At 42.3% G+C, this 12479-nt stretch overlaps 1 long non-coding RNA gene across 1 annotated transcript in view; it reads right to left on the bottom strand.

The window, feature by feature from the left end:
* Window positions 1-1071: 1071 nt before the first annotated feature.
* The window catches only part of LOC146867017 (uncharacterized), a 53890-nt gene continuing 42482 nt past the window's right edge, over window positions 1072-12479 (bottom strand). Inside the window, exon 3 of the long non-coding RNA XR_014961060.1 lies at window positions 1072-3343. This is a non-coding gene — a long non-coding RNA (uncharacterized LOC146867017). The remainder of the gene's footprint in view (window positions 3344-12479) is intronic.

A 12479-nucleotide genomic window follows, 5' to 3' on the forward strand; every position in this document is an offset into this window, starting at 1 on the left:
GAACCTGTGGCAGTGCCTCCACACAGATGTATATGAGGGGCTTAAGCATAAAGCAAATAGTGGCTTGACGACTTTTGCATGTATCTCATTGTTGGATTCATTTATTTTCTGTTTATGCTTTTGTATTTTGTATTGTGACCTATGTTTCCTCTATTGCCCTATCAGGGACATGAGGTAGAAGTAGGCTAGAGTTAGGACATAAGCAGAGTCGATGAGCTTGGCATATAAAGGCCTCACCTACAAGGCAGTCCAAGCTGTCTATTCGCGAAAATACATATATTGTCAGCTTTTAGTGGACATAGAGCCCACCCGCTGCTTACCATTGGTTGGTTTCTTTGTCACTCTCGTTTGCTTGTTTTTTTTATTTTTCAGTTTGTGTGGGCTTTACTTCCTCTTCTTGTGTCTCACTTTTGAAGCACTACTATTTCCTTTTTGTTGAAGCATCCACAAAAAGGCTCTTCTTCCCTCTTCCACACTCTGTTTTGCCTTCTTGATTGTGTGCTTCCCCCTCTCTGTGCTGTGCTCACCACATTTCTCTCGTTTCGCATGTTGCTTTCTCGCACTCCATATTGCTTCTCCCACCCGCGCCGTCCATGTTGCTAGCGCCCCCTTGTTGTTCCATTTCTTTTTTCCTACCCTCAGAAAATATATATATAGCTTGTGTTTGGCCCATATTGTAAGGACTGGGACAAAGAATATGAATGAGGAGGTAATGGGCGTGTTAGTTACTGGTAAGCCCCTTCTTGCTTCTGGCCCCACCCGCACCCTAATAAAAAAAAACGCCCACATCATTTTGTATCGCCCCATATGCAAGTTGGATGTGTCTACAAAATAAGGCGAGCAGACATGTTTACTCTTTAGCCATGTTGCACAGCATCAGTGATACATTGTACGGTCATTTTTTAAAATGCAATTCAAAATTGAAAATTTAAAGGCAGAACGTGACGCTATTAATTAACAGGATACAAGAAACCATATATAGATCTTGTTTTGGACGGTGGGAAGGGGACATGTCATTCAATCCTTTGCACAAGCATTTATTGGTGTTCAGAACAACACTTGAGAAAATAATTTTTCTGGAAATATTCTAGCACTTTATTGGATACAAAAATGAACATAATTTAATCATAATGTTACATCATTATGAAACAATTTGTTTCAAATATGCCACTGGAAGCATTTTAAAATAAACCATGAGCTTTTAATATCAGTTCATTAACGGCACTCCATGTAAGACATACCAAGAGCACTATACAAGTAATTAGCACCTGAAATGTTCAACTTTACTCTACAAAGTAAATGATATGTGGGCAATACTTTGTCAAACTGTTGATAAAAACTAAATATAGTTCATGTACACCTTCTAGTGATATAACAATAAGGCTAAAATATACCGAAGCAGGAAGCTACTTCCTTTTCCTCTAATTTTCTTGAATAAAAATATTCACAACCATCATATGGATGATTTTATGACTTGGAATATATTGTGTTTTGTTTTGCTAATGATGTGTAATTATTTGTTCTACTAAATTATATGGAATTTGAACCAAGAACCTTGACTGTTCTTTCCCTTTGTGATCAAGACTTTGGGTCTGATGTATAGTTTGGTGGACAGGGTACTCATTCACAAACGTGACGGAGTACCCTCTCAACCAAACCTTCAGTCCACATGCACAATTGTGAGTCAATCGGGACATCAGTTTTTGGATGGCTGTGACACTGCTGTCTTTGCTATCAGAAAACGTACTATGATGGCCTAACGGACTAGGGACCATCAGAGAAAAGGAAGCAGATACCCTCCCCCCCCAACTAGAGTGAATGGTTTTAGGACCATTTTTGTCTGTCCAGGTAAAACAGGGTGGCCACAAACTCTGAGGGTTTGGAGTTATTCCTTTTCTTGTTTTCCAGAAACAAACTCTCGCTTTGGGAGTTTATTTCTGAAAAACAAAAAAGTTTGTCGTTGGGAAATAAGAAACATGGCGAAGGTGTATCAAACTTTTTGTGAGAGATGACTGCAGAAATTAAGAGATCACTGCGGTAATCTCTTAATTTGACGGGCAGCAGTCCAGCCTGGGTGGTGGAGAAGAGGACTTCTGCCACCTGGCAGATGGTGGGACACTGACCAGGGTCTAAATCAGTCCCTATCTCTCTCTGATGATTCACAAACTGATATAAAATTAGAGGACATTTTTTTATGATTGGGGATGTTATGAAAAGCTTTGTGAAATGCTGCATTTGAGCCCAATTTAGGAGAACACCATTGGCTCCCTATGGAAAGCGCACTCAGTTTAAGGCATTTTGATCACCTTTTAGAGACCTCTCTGACTCGGGCCAGTATATCTTGACATCTGCTTTCACCCTACCACCTTACTAGATGCTTCGCTTTTCCCATCTCCTCCTGGCTCAGGTTCTGCGTTTTTAACAGATCGGGTTGGGCAGGCCCTCGTTCAAATTCCTGGCTCCTAAACTGTGAAACTGACTTCCTTTACAGTTATGAAGTTCCCAGATGAAGGGCTGTTTCCATAGGTAATTTAAAACATGGCTTTAAAAAAAGTTTTCTTGAAGCTAATGAGATACCATTCTGGTCCAAGTAGCGCTGGGAAACCCTGCTTGGGTAGCCATACCCTTTTTACAATTTACAAAAAGCAATAGAAACGAGTAGGCAGGGTGTCTGGGTCTTTCCGCCTGCACTGCACAAACAGGTCCTCATCATTGGCACATTGGAAGACTCAGGCAAAGCTAGATTGGACTGAAAGTGCTTCATAACTTCCGTAAGGTCTGTGACATGCACATATCTGCCACTTTGGTCTAACTTCTCCTCAGATATATTGCTGTCAGGGGCCTTAGGTGAGGGCTTCTTATTTGGAGGACAGGGACTCTCGCTGGCCTTAAAAGCTGCTGCAATAGATTTGATAATGATATCTTGCAACATGTTTATCTGCTGCAGAACATGGCTAACAGTAGCTGTTGAAGCCTTGCAAACAGTCATTACCAGAGCAATCCTGCTTCGAATGCATTCTCTTTTACCCTCACTTTCTCTCTGTGCCCCAATAATAATGTACACAAATACAATGTATCTGTGAGGAGCATAATCAGAGAACTGAGGCACTGCACTTCCTGCTTTTATTGCTAATTAATCAAATACAAGGATAACCAATGCCGCCCATGACCAAGTCAGGTGTCGTGCTCCCGCTGTGAGCTTCTAAACAGTAACCTAAGAAGGCAGCTACGCATGCACACCCTCAATTACCCAGCGGGAGGGAGGCATGATCGATCCGTGAATTAAGCAAACTTGACGTCGGTTGAAGAGGAAGGCCGCTAAAGCAGGCGTATCTCTATTTTCCTGAAAAAGAAAGAAAATACATTAATTATAATTGAATAAGTAAAAATAATGAAAGACTTGTACTTACCAATAGTACTGCTGCTACATAGAAATAAAGAGGAAGCGCAATGCTTTACCCCACCCATATCGGCTTGACACAGGAAGTACTTTGTCGGCCATGTTGGTAGGCACAAATTATTTTTTATCAATATAGGAGATGACTGTGGAGGTGGAGACTATTGCTTACTTGGGGAAGTCTGGGACGAGGAAAATTGATTAAGTAATGTTTCTCATGGTACAGGACCATTGTTGGTAGAAAATGTCCAACTGTCACAGGTTTCACAACACATCTAAGGGGTTCTCCTGTGCACCAATGACATTTGTAACTTTCCACAAGCGCACATGTATAAAATGTACCCATCTGTATTTTACACTTAGTAGAAAAACTGCATGCAGAAATATCAGGTATATGTGTATTTGCACATTAAACATTAGTTGTTTTCCCATGGAGATTCTATTTACTCTGCACGCCACTTAAATATAGGAATGTTCTCATTTTGCTAAATTAGTGTTTTTCCAAAGTGTGGAACTACCTGCAAAAGGAACATGAATACCCAGAAGCTTAGATATCTCTGAAGGTTCACTACTTTGCAGGGGGGTGGGTGGGGGGGCGGTTGACTATATAAAAACACCCAAAACGCCAACCATACTGCTAAATTTGAAGATGTGAAAATCCCACCATTCTCGCAGCATGTCTGTAGGCGCAAACACTTTTTGCCCGTAAAATATTTGACCAATCCTAATTTTGTGAGAACAAAAATTTGTGTGTGGATGTCTTTCGAAAAATGTAACATTTTCTATACAGGGCATCTCAAAGTTAATTTTTGCTTTGTTAAAAATTATAGATGAACATATTTGTAGTTTAAAGTGGAAAAAATGGTGACCTTAAGCTTGGGAGTTTGTGAGTTGGAAGCAATTTTGTGCAGCGATGCTTTATGCACATATTTGATCAGGAAACTAATGCAAGATAGCCAGGGTTCTCTCTAGAGATAGCTTATTTCATAGCTGATATTTTAAGTAGTTTACCAAACCACCAGGTTAGCAGACTTATTAAATTCTAACATTATGAAAGGACATATCTGATGGAGGGTTGATTCAGACGTGGAAAAAAGTATTAGATTTTGGTAATAAAATCACGAAAATGCATTGCATTGGCAGCTAACATATTCTGTTCCTACTGATCTCCCACAGACCAGTGTTACCTGATGCATTGATTGTGTTAGACGTCAGTATGTTTCCAAGTTCCATAAATTAATTTTAGTGTGTATTAGATGTAGCGAGCAAGTTTCTCTGATTCATGTGGTGCTAAATTGTAAAACAGTTTTTGCGGACAAATTTGATAGTCTGAAAGCAGGGATTATTTCTTGTTTAAAATTTATGATTTTTGACCGACACCCTACCGGTTTGGAGGAGCATTACCCCTATATCTTTATAGTAGTCATTGAAAAAATTGTTTGCCCAAATGTGGAGTAACAAGGTAGCTACAGATTTCACGGGTCGGTGATGCAACATACACTTAGAATGGGAGGTGAACTTGTACAGGTCTCCAAACTGACTGAACAGATGTAATAACATATGCCCTTCTCAGTAACGTTAATATAATAAGCAGCAGATATGAATTACTGTAATTTCTTATATGATGTAATGTTGTGATTTGTTAGCTTCATTACTCATTTAAGTTCTGTTTTGGGGTTTATTGTTGTATCTACAAAGTGAAAGAAGAATAGGTTTCCTACGGGAAAAAGAGGGGGGGGGGGGGCGAAGGGACACAAAAGGCTGCATACAGAGCATTGATCGTAAGTGCATAGCATGTAGATGGGAAAAGGATATTGGGTGGTAGAGATGATGTGAGAAGATTATAACTGATTTCACTACCTGTGGGTTAAATTACTGTGGCATTTAACAATTGTTGGTCTTGTTAAATTATCGCTGAATGATGTGAGTGAAGCTTCAGTGGCAAAGCATGAGGGTGTATGACATCCCAGACAGTATCTCCTCGTCACTGAAGAGTGAATGGTTACGCAGTGTGGGACTTTTTTGGCTTGATGGTAGAGGGACCATCTGTGTGTGGGTAGATACTTTAATTTGCGAAATTGATTGAGAGGTGAAAGGTTTTGCTAGAATATATTGGTCGAGATTAAACAGAGTGGCAAATAAATAGCTACAGAGTCTCTCACAAAGTGTATTATTCTACTGATTGTGCTTGTTTCTTTCATCTCTATGATCTCGGCAAAATTTGTCGTTTCTTAAATTTTCTGCTAGTAAAATATAATTCACCCACCTGAAACACTGCTCTTATTTTCTATTTGAAATTCCTCCATACTTTCTTGCTCCCCAGAAATATGTCTTTAACATTACACCTCTGTTATTGCCTCATCAATGTCTTCCCTTCACTCTCTCCCCTTTCATTGCCTTATCCTTTCAAATCTTTCTTTAACTTTTCTTTAGAACTTGCGAAGGCTTTCTGCCATCCATGTCTCATCCCCTTTCTCTTGGTGTTTTCCTTGTTATAGTCTACTTTCTGTCTTCCAATTTCTGCTTGTTTCGCCATCTTCAATGTAACCAAACATGTTTCACTCCATCTGGCTACTGCCCCCAATAACAGGAACCCTTTGCCACTTTCAGTTCACTCTGCCACTAACTCGTTTTCTTGCTCTTCTTCAGAAACACCATCTCCAGTCCTCTTCCTGTTGTGTTTCTTTGTCTAGACCTTTGACAAAAGCAGTACAAAAGTTTAATAAAATGGAATTAAATTAAGTCATGGATGGGGTATCTTAAAGGCTGACGTTGTGGCTGATTATTACACACTAAGCCCAATTTGGGCTGAAAAGAACCTACCATAAAATATGCGTTCTGAATTTTAAAACCAATACATGTAAATATTTAAAATGGAGATTAAAATGATTTAGCTAGTGGAGAATAATTTTATCACGATGCATTCAAATTGCCAATTTAACCTTCTAGCCTTTGCAAGTCAGGAGGTCAGCCGTTTGATAGAAGCAGTTTAACAACCTTTATTAAAACTAATTTGAAAAATGCTAGTAGGTCTAATGTTTTGGTGAGTTTATTCTAGGTTATCATAGGGTTATTGTTGGGGTATTGTACTAGGTAGGTTTATTGTGAGGTTCTTGCACTATTAGAAGAGGAGAGAATAATGGTGACAGAGAGTTTACTGTGGCAAGTTTCCATTAACAGTTCAGGTGGTTGGCTTGGCACGTATGGAAGAGTAGTAATTATGAGGGCAATTCCCAGGAATTACAAAGGGAAAACTAAACCAATAAGCCTAATAAGATGAACAGGTGCCTAGGGTCACCTTTTTTTTTTTGCAGAGTTTTATACAGCGCGAACTTGACCCGAATCCGAAATCAGAGCGCTTTACATAGCACCAGTTACGTTACATGAGGACACACATTTATTTGTAGGTCTTGCCTGACCCAGCGCATGCGCTGGTATGACGAGACTTTTTGTGAGGGCTCAAAAAAATGCTCCCATGGCCAGCCCAGAGCTACAGTGCATGTGCGTGGGCGCGCGCTTAGGAGCAGAGGCTGGCAAACCTCGTCATGCTCATTAAGCGCCCGCGATCACTTTCACTTTTGCCGCGATCACTTTCGCGGCGCCCCTTTGATGTTCTCGTTCAAAGAACATCAAAGAACATGTTGTGTTAATGCTTTGCTGCGCCCGTTTGACTTACAATGTGCTTTCTCTTTCCACAAACTAGATGTTTGTGTTCCTTTATTTTGAGATGCTTTTAGTATTACTGTTTTGTGACTTAAAGAACATTAAGGAAATGTTACTGTGAAACTGGACAACGTTCACAGTGTTTATTTCTGATCGCAGCGGCTGCTTCATGTCCGTTGCACCATTCAGGGAGTCCTTTCGTTGGCGCTTTCATGAGGACATGATGAGGAAGCTGGAAACTTTTGGCACATTCTCTTTAAAAGCACAGCATATTGGCGACTGGTTCATCGATTAGACCTATGTAGCGCTTTAGATCTCAAAGCGCTATGGTGGGTGCAGCAGTTACAACTCATGAAATAAGGGGTGCAACTCACAAGGAGGGGGCAGGTTTGAGTGCACATTGGCTGAAATAGAACTCTTAAGATGATGGGCTCTGTGTATCCATTATCAGCACTCAGCCTTCGCTAAGTGATGTTGTTGTGTTAATGCTTTGCTGCGCCCGTTTGACTTACAACGTGCTTTCTCTTTCCACAAACTCGATGTTTGTGTTCCTTTATTTTGAGATGCTTTTAGTATTACTGTCACATACACAACCACACACACAACCACAACCACACACACAACCACAACCACATGCACAACCACACACAACCACGAAACCACACACAACCACACACAACCACAACCACACACACAACCACACATACAACCACACACACACAACCACACACACAACCACACACACAACCACACACACACACAACCACGCCCACAACCACACCCACAGACACACACAACCACACACACAACCACACACACACAACAACCACACAACAACCACACACACAACCACACACACACAACCACACACAGCCACACACACACACACACACGTACAACCACACAACCACACACACAACCAAACACACACATACACACAACCCCAACCACACACACAACCACACACAACCACACACACAACCACACACACACAACCACACACACAACTACACACCCAACCACATACACAACCACAACCACACACACAACCACAACCACATGCACAACCACACACACAACCACACAACCACACACACACACAACCACACACACACAACCACAACCACACACACAACCACACATACAACCACACACACACAACCACACACAACCACGCACACACAACCAGACACATACACACAAACACACACACACACAACCACCCCCACACACACAACTACACCCACAACCACACAACCACACACACAACCACACACACACAACCACAACCACACACACACAACCACACACATACACACAACAATGCTTTGCTGCACCCGTTTGACTTACAACGTGCTTTCTCTTTCCACAAACTCGATGTTTGTGTTCCTTTATTTTGAGATGCTTTTAGTATTACTGTCACACACACAACCACAACCACACACACAACCACAACCACAACCACACGCACAACCACACACACAACCACACACACAGCCACACACACACAACCACACACACACGTACAACAATGCTTTGCTGCACCCGTTTGACTTACAACGTGCTTTCTCTTTCCACAAACTCGATGTTTGTGTTCCTTTATTTTGAGATGCTTTTAGTATTACTGTCACACACACAACCACAACCACACACACAACCACAACCACAACCACACGCACAACCACACACACAACCACACACACACACAACCACACACACACGTACAACCACACAACCACACACACAACCACGCCCACACAACCACACACATACACACAACCCCAACCACAACCACACACACACAACCACACACACAACCACACAAAACCACACCCAACCACAAACACACACACACACACACACACAACCACACACACACAACCACACAAACAACCACACACAACCACACCCACAACCACACACACAACCACAACCACACACAACCACACCCACAACCACAACCACACACAACCACACCCACAACCACACACACACACAACCACACACACACAACCACACACACACAACCACAACCACACACACACAACCACACACAACCACAACCACACACACAACCACAACCATACACACAACCACACACACCCACACACACACAACCACACACACACACAACCACACACAACCACAACCACAAACACACACAATCACACACACAACCACACACACACACACACACACAACCACACACACACAACCACACACATACAACCACACACACACAACCACACACACAACCACACACACACACAACCACACACACACAACCACACACACAATCACCCACCCACACCCACAACCACACCCACAACCACACCCACAACCACACCCACCCACACACACACACACACACACACACCCACACACACAACCACACACACAACCACAAACACAACACAACCACACAACCACACAACCACATACACACACACAACCACACACACACAACCACACACACACACACAACCACACACATAACCACACCAAGCATTGGCATAGCCAATAGGTCTCGCCTTTGGGTCCTTATAAGTGTTTAGCCACGCAACAGTTGATGTGGTTGCACCAAGGATATTGTGCTGCATAACTAAATACTTAGAAGGTCCCAAAAGCGAGACTTATTAGCTATACCAATGCTTGTTTTGTTAGGCACGGGGAGATTAAGTGATTTGCCCACCACAATCACAGGATGTTCAGTGTCATTACCGAGACTCAAACCCAGTTCCCCAGGTCCAGCGCTCTAGCCGTTAGGCCAACTCCTCTATAACCACTTGCCCTTGCACTAATCAAGATACATATGAGCAGTTCCCGATAAGGGCCTTACAGTGTCCAAGCCTCACCATTTTTAACGTAATCCATGAATTTATCCCGCGTGAACGACTTCAAGTGCAACTACTTAAGCATGTGAAAGAGTGAAACTCATCATATGTCTGCGGATTGTTGCGCTGTCATCCGAGCCCTACACCATCTCAAAGATTTGCTCTGAAGCTACTAACAAGCTATGCTAGGGATCAGTAGCGATGCAGCACGCGCAACGGAATTCGTTTTATTTATTTAAATGTGTACTTACCTCCGTTCATCCATATTCCGGTGTTTACATTTCCCCACCCTGCCCCTCCCCCCTCCACGGACCGCTACTGCTAGGGATGTGCAAAAAACAACAAAGCAAATTATGAAATAAAATGAATTACGGACAGAACGAAAAGTGAAGGCACAGGGATGAACTAAGAAGTAGTCAGGAGGTGCCATTGCAAAGTCGGGTTCTTAGCCTCCTAACTAATGCTCCAACAGAGAGTCGAATGTCCTGTCAGCACTCTGCACTTGTAGGCTAAAAATGCACAATACTGAATCACCGCCCCTTCCCCGAAGAGTTAAATTACACTAGGAGGTGATGGGAAGCAAGTGGTGTCCACCGGGCACAGGAAATGGAACAGGATAGTGAGAAGCATTAGATTAGAGAGGCCTCATGGGGCCCGCGGCGTTGTATGCATCTCAGCCAGTGGCTGCTTGTCAGAGTGCAGGAGTATATTGAGGCCTGGGGTAACATTGAGGAAACAAGCACCAGGGGCGGGTCTGTGATTGAGGCTTAAGTATGCAAGGACACCCATGTGGGAGCACTGCCTGCTTCGTAACTGACCAGGCCTGGGGGCACTTTGTGATAACGCTGGGCAGTGCCATGGGAAACCCCGTACAGACCTCTAAATCAGAATCTACAAGACTCTGCCAAGCGTGGTGCTGGGCTTGATTATGGTGCATATAAATTTGCTACATAGCTTAAAAAATTTGTTTAGACATGTTCAAAAGGAAATCCATGTGTTCTGCAGTTTATTTCGAACACGCCGGACTCGGGTGCTTTTTGCACAAAATAAATACTGTTCACAACAGACATCTTCTGCAAATGTGCTGTCTGAGTTCGACAATCATTTCTGCAAATATTACCCGTGTCCCTACTGCAGTCGTACATCACTCTTAAGCATTATTAGGGAGAAACCACGCTTTTCAGTTAATCCATGGCCCACAGAGAGCCAGTTGCCAGTCCTGGGTGTCATGTAGAAAATTGCGGAATTCTGGGAGTTCAGTTGGAATAATAATTGTTTGTAAAAGGAAAGCTCACGACTGGAAAAGGGGAGTTCCAGCAACAGATAGTCATCTGGCATCTGTAAATATGCCATGTAAAAATTGTGATTGACTGTTCAAATTGCAATCTGCCTTATTTCCAGTCTCTGCGCACCGAGTGCATATTTGCCTTTGCAGAAGGAAATTCTGGACCCATTCTGTGATACCGACTGCTTTCTGCAGCACCTTCATGGAAGAAAAATTCCTATGCAGACGAGGAAGTCTAAGCAAATAGGAAATCTAAGCTTCCACTGTTGCTTGTTCTTCTGTTATGATCCATGCACGGTGGAGGCACCAATCAGATCCTTTGAGGGTGGTAGGGAATGTACCAGGTATCCCCCATTGAGCTTTGGGGTGCATTTTAAGACGAGAGAGAAAGAGAGAAAGAAATAAAAAAAAATAAAAAAAACCTTGCTGCCCAGCCAAAGACTGGTCGATTGTATTCTGATCTAGAGCCAGGTAGATCAGTTGAGGTGGCACTGTCTTTTTCCATACCAAAGCATACCACTGCGGACCTTTGAAATGGAGTGTGTAAAATTACAGAGCTTGATCTAATAGTAACTGATACAGTACTTGAACTTACACATTATAAACCTTTGGGGACAAGAAATACCCCAGATAACAGGACATCAATCAAATTCTAGGTCGTCCAAGATAATACAAACCTCTCCTGAACATGCCTGCTACCACCACCACCTCCAGTTGATCTATCAGTACTGCATGGTTGAGTGTGTCAAAAGCAGCAAACAGATGTATGAATGATAAAAATGAATGCCAGTCTATTACACATTTCATACATTAGTATAATTTCCTTATTTCTACCATGAGAATATGTACATTGCATTTCAGGTAAAATAAAATGTTATTCGGTATGTTTCAGGAACACCATCAATTCATTCATTCTTTATACTTTTTCTGAAACACAGAGGTCCAGATTCACAGAACTAACTTAAGACAAATTCCTAAACTTACTACCATTTTGGTATTCACAGAAGGCACTTACTCCTTTAAGTATTCACAGAAGGCACTTACTCATGAATGAGTAAGTGCCTTCTGTGAATTTGACCCATTGACTCATTTATGAGTAAGTGCCTTCTGTGAACACCAAAATGAGTAAGTGCCTTCTGTGAATACCAAAATGAATAAGTGCCTTCTGTGAATACCAAAATGGTAGTAAGTTTAGCATTTTGTCTTAAGTTAGTTCTGTGAATCGGGCCCTGCTTGACGGCACAACATTCAATCAATCAGGGGCCTCTAAAGCGTGCTACTCACCCCTGAGGTTCTCAAG

This window comes from Triturus cristatus, chromosome 1_2 (assembly GCF_964204655.1).
Source record: "Triturus cristatus chromosome 1_2, aTriCri1.1, whole genome shotgun sequence".
Lineage (NCBI taxonomy): Eukaryota > Metazoa > Chordata > Amphibia > Caudata > Salamandridae > Triturus > Triturus cristatus.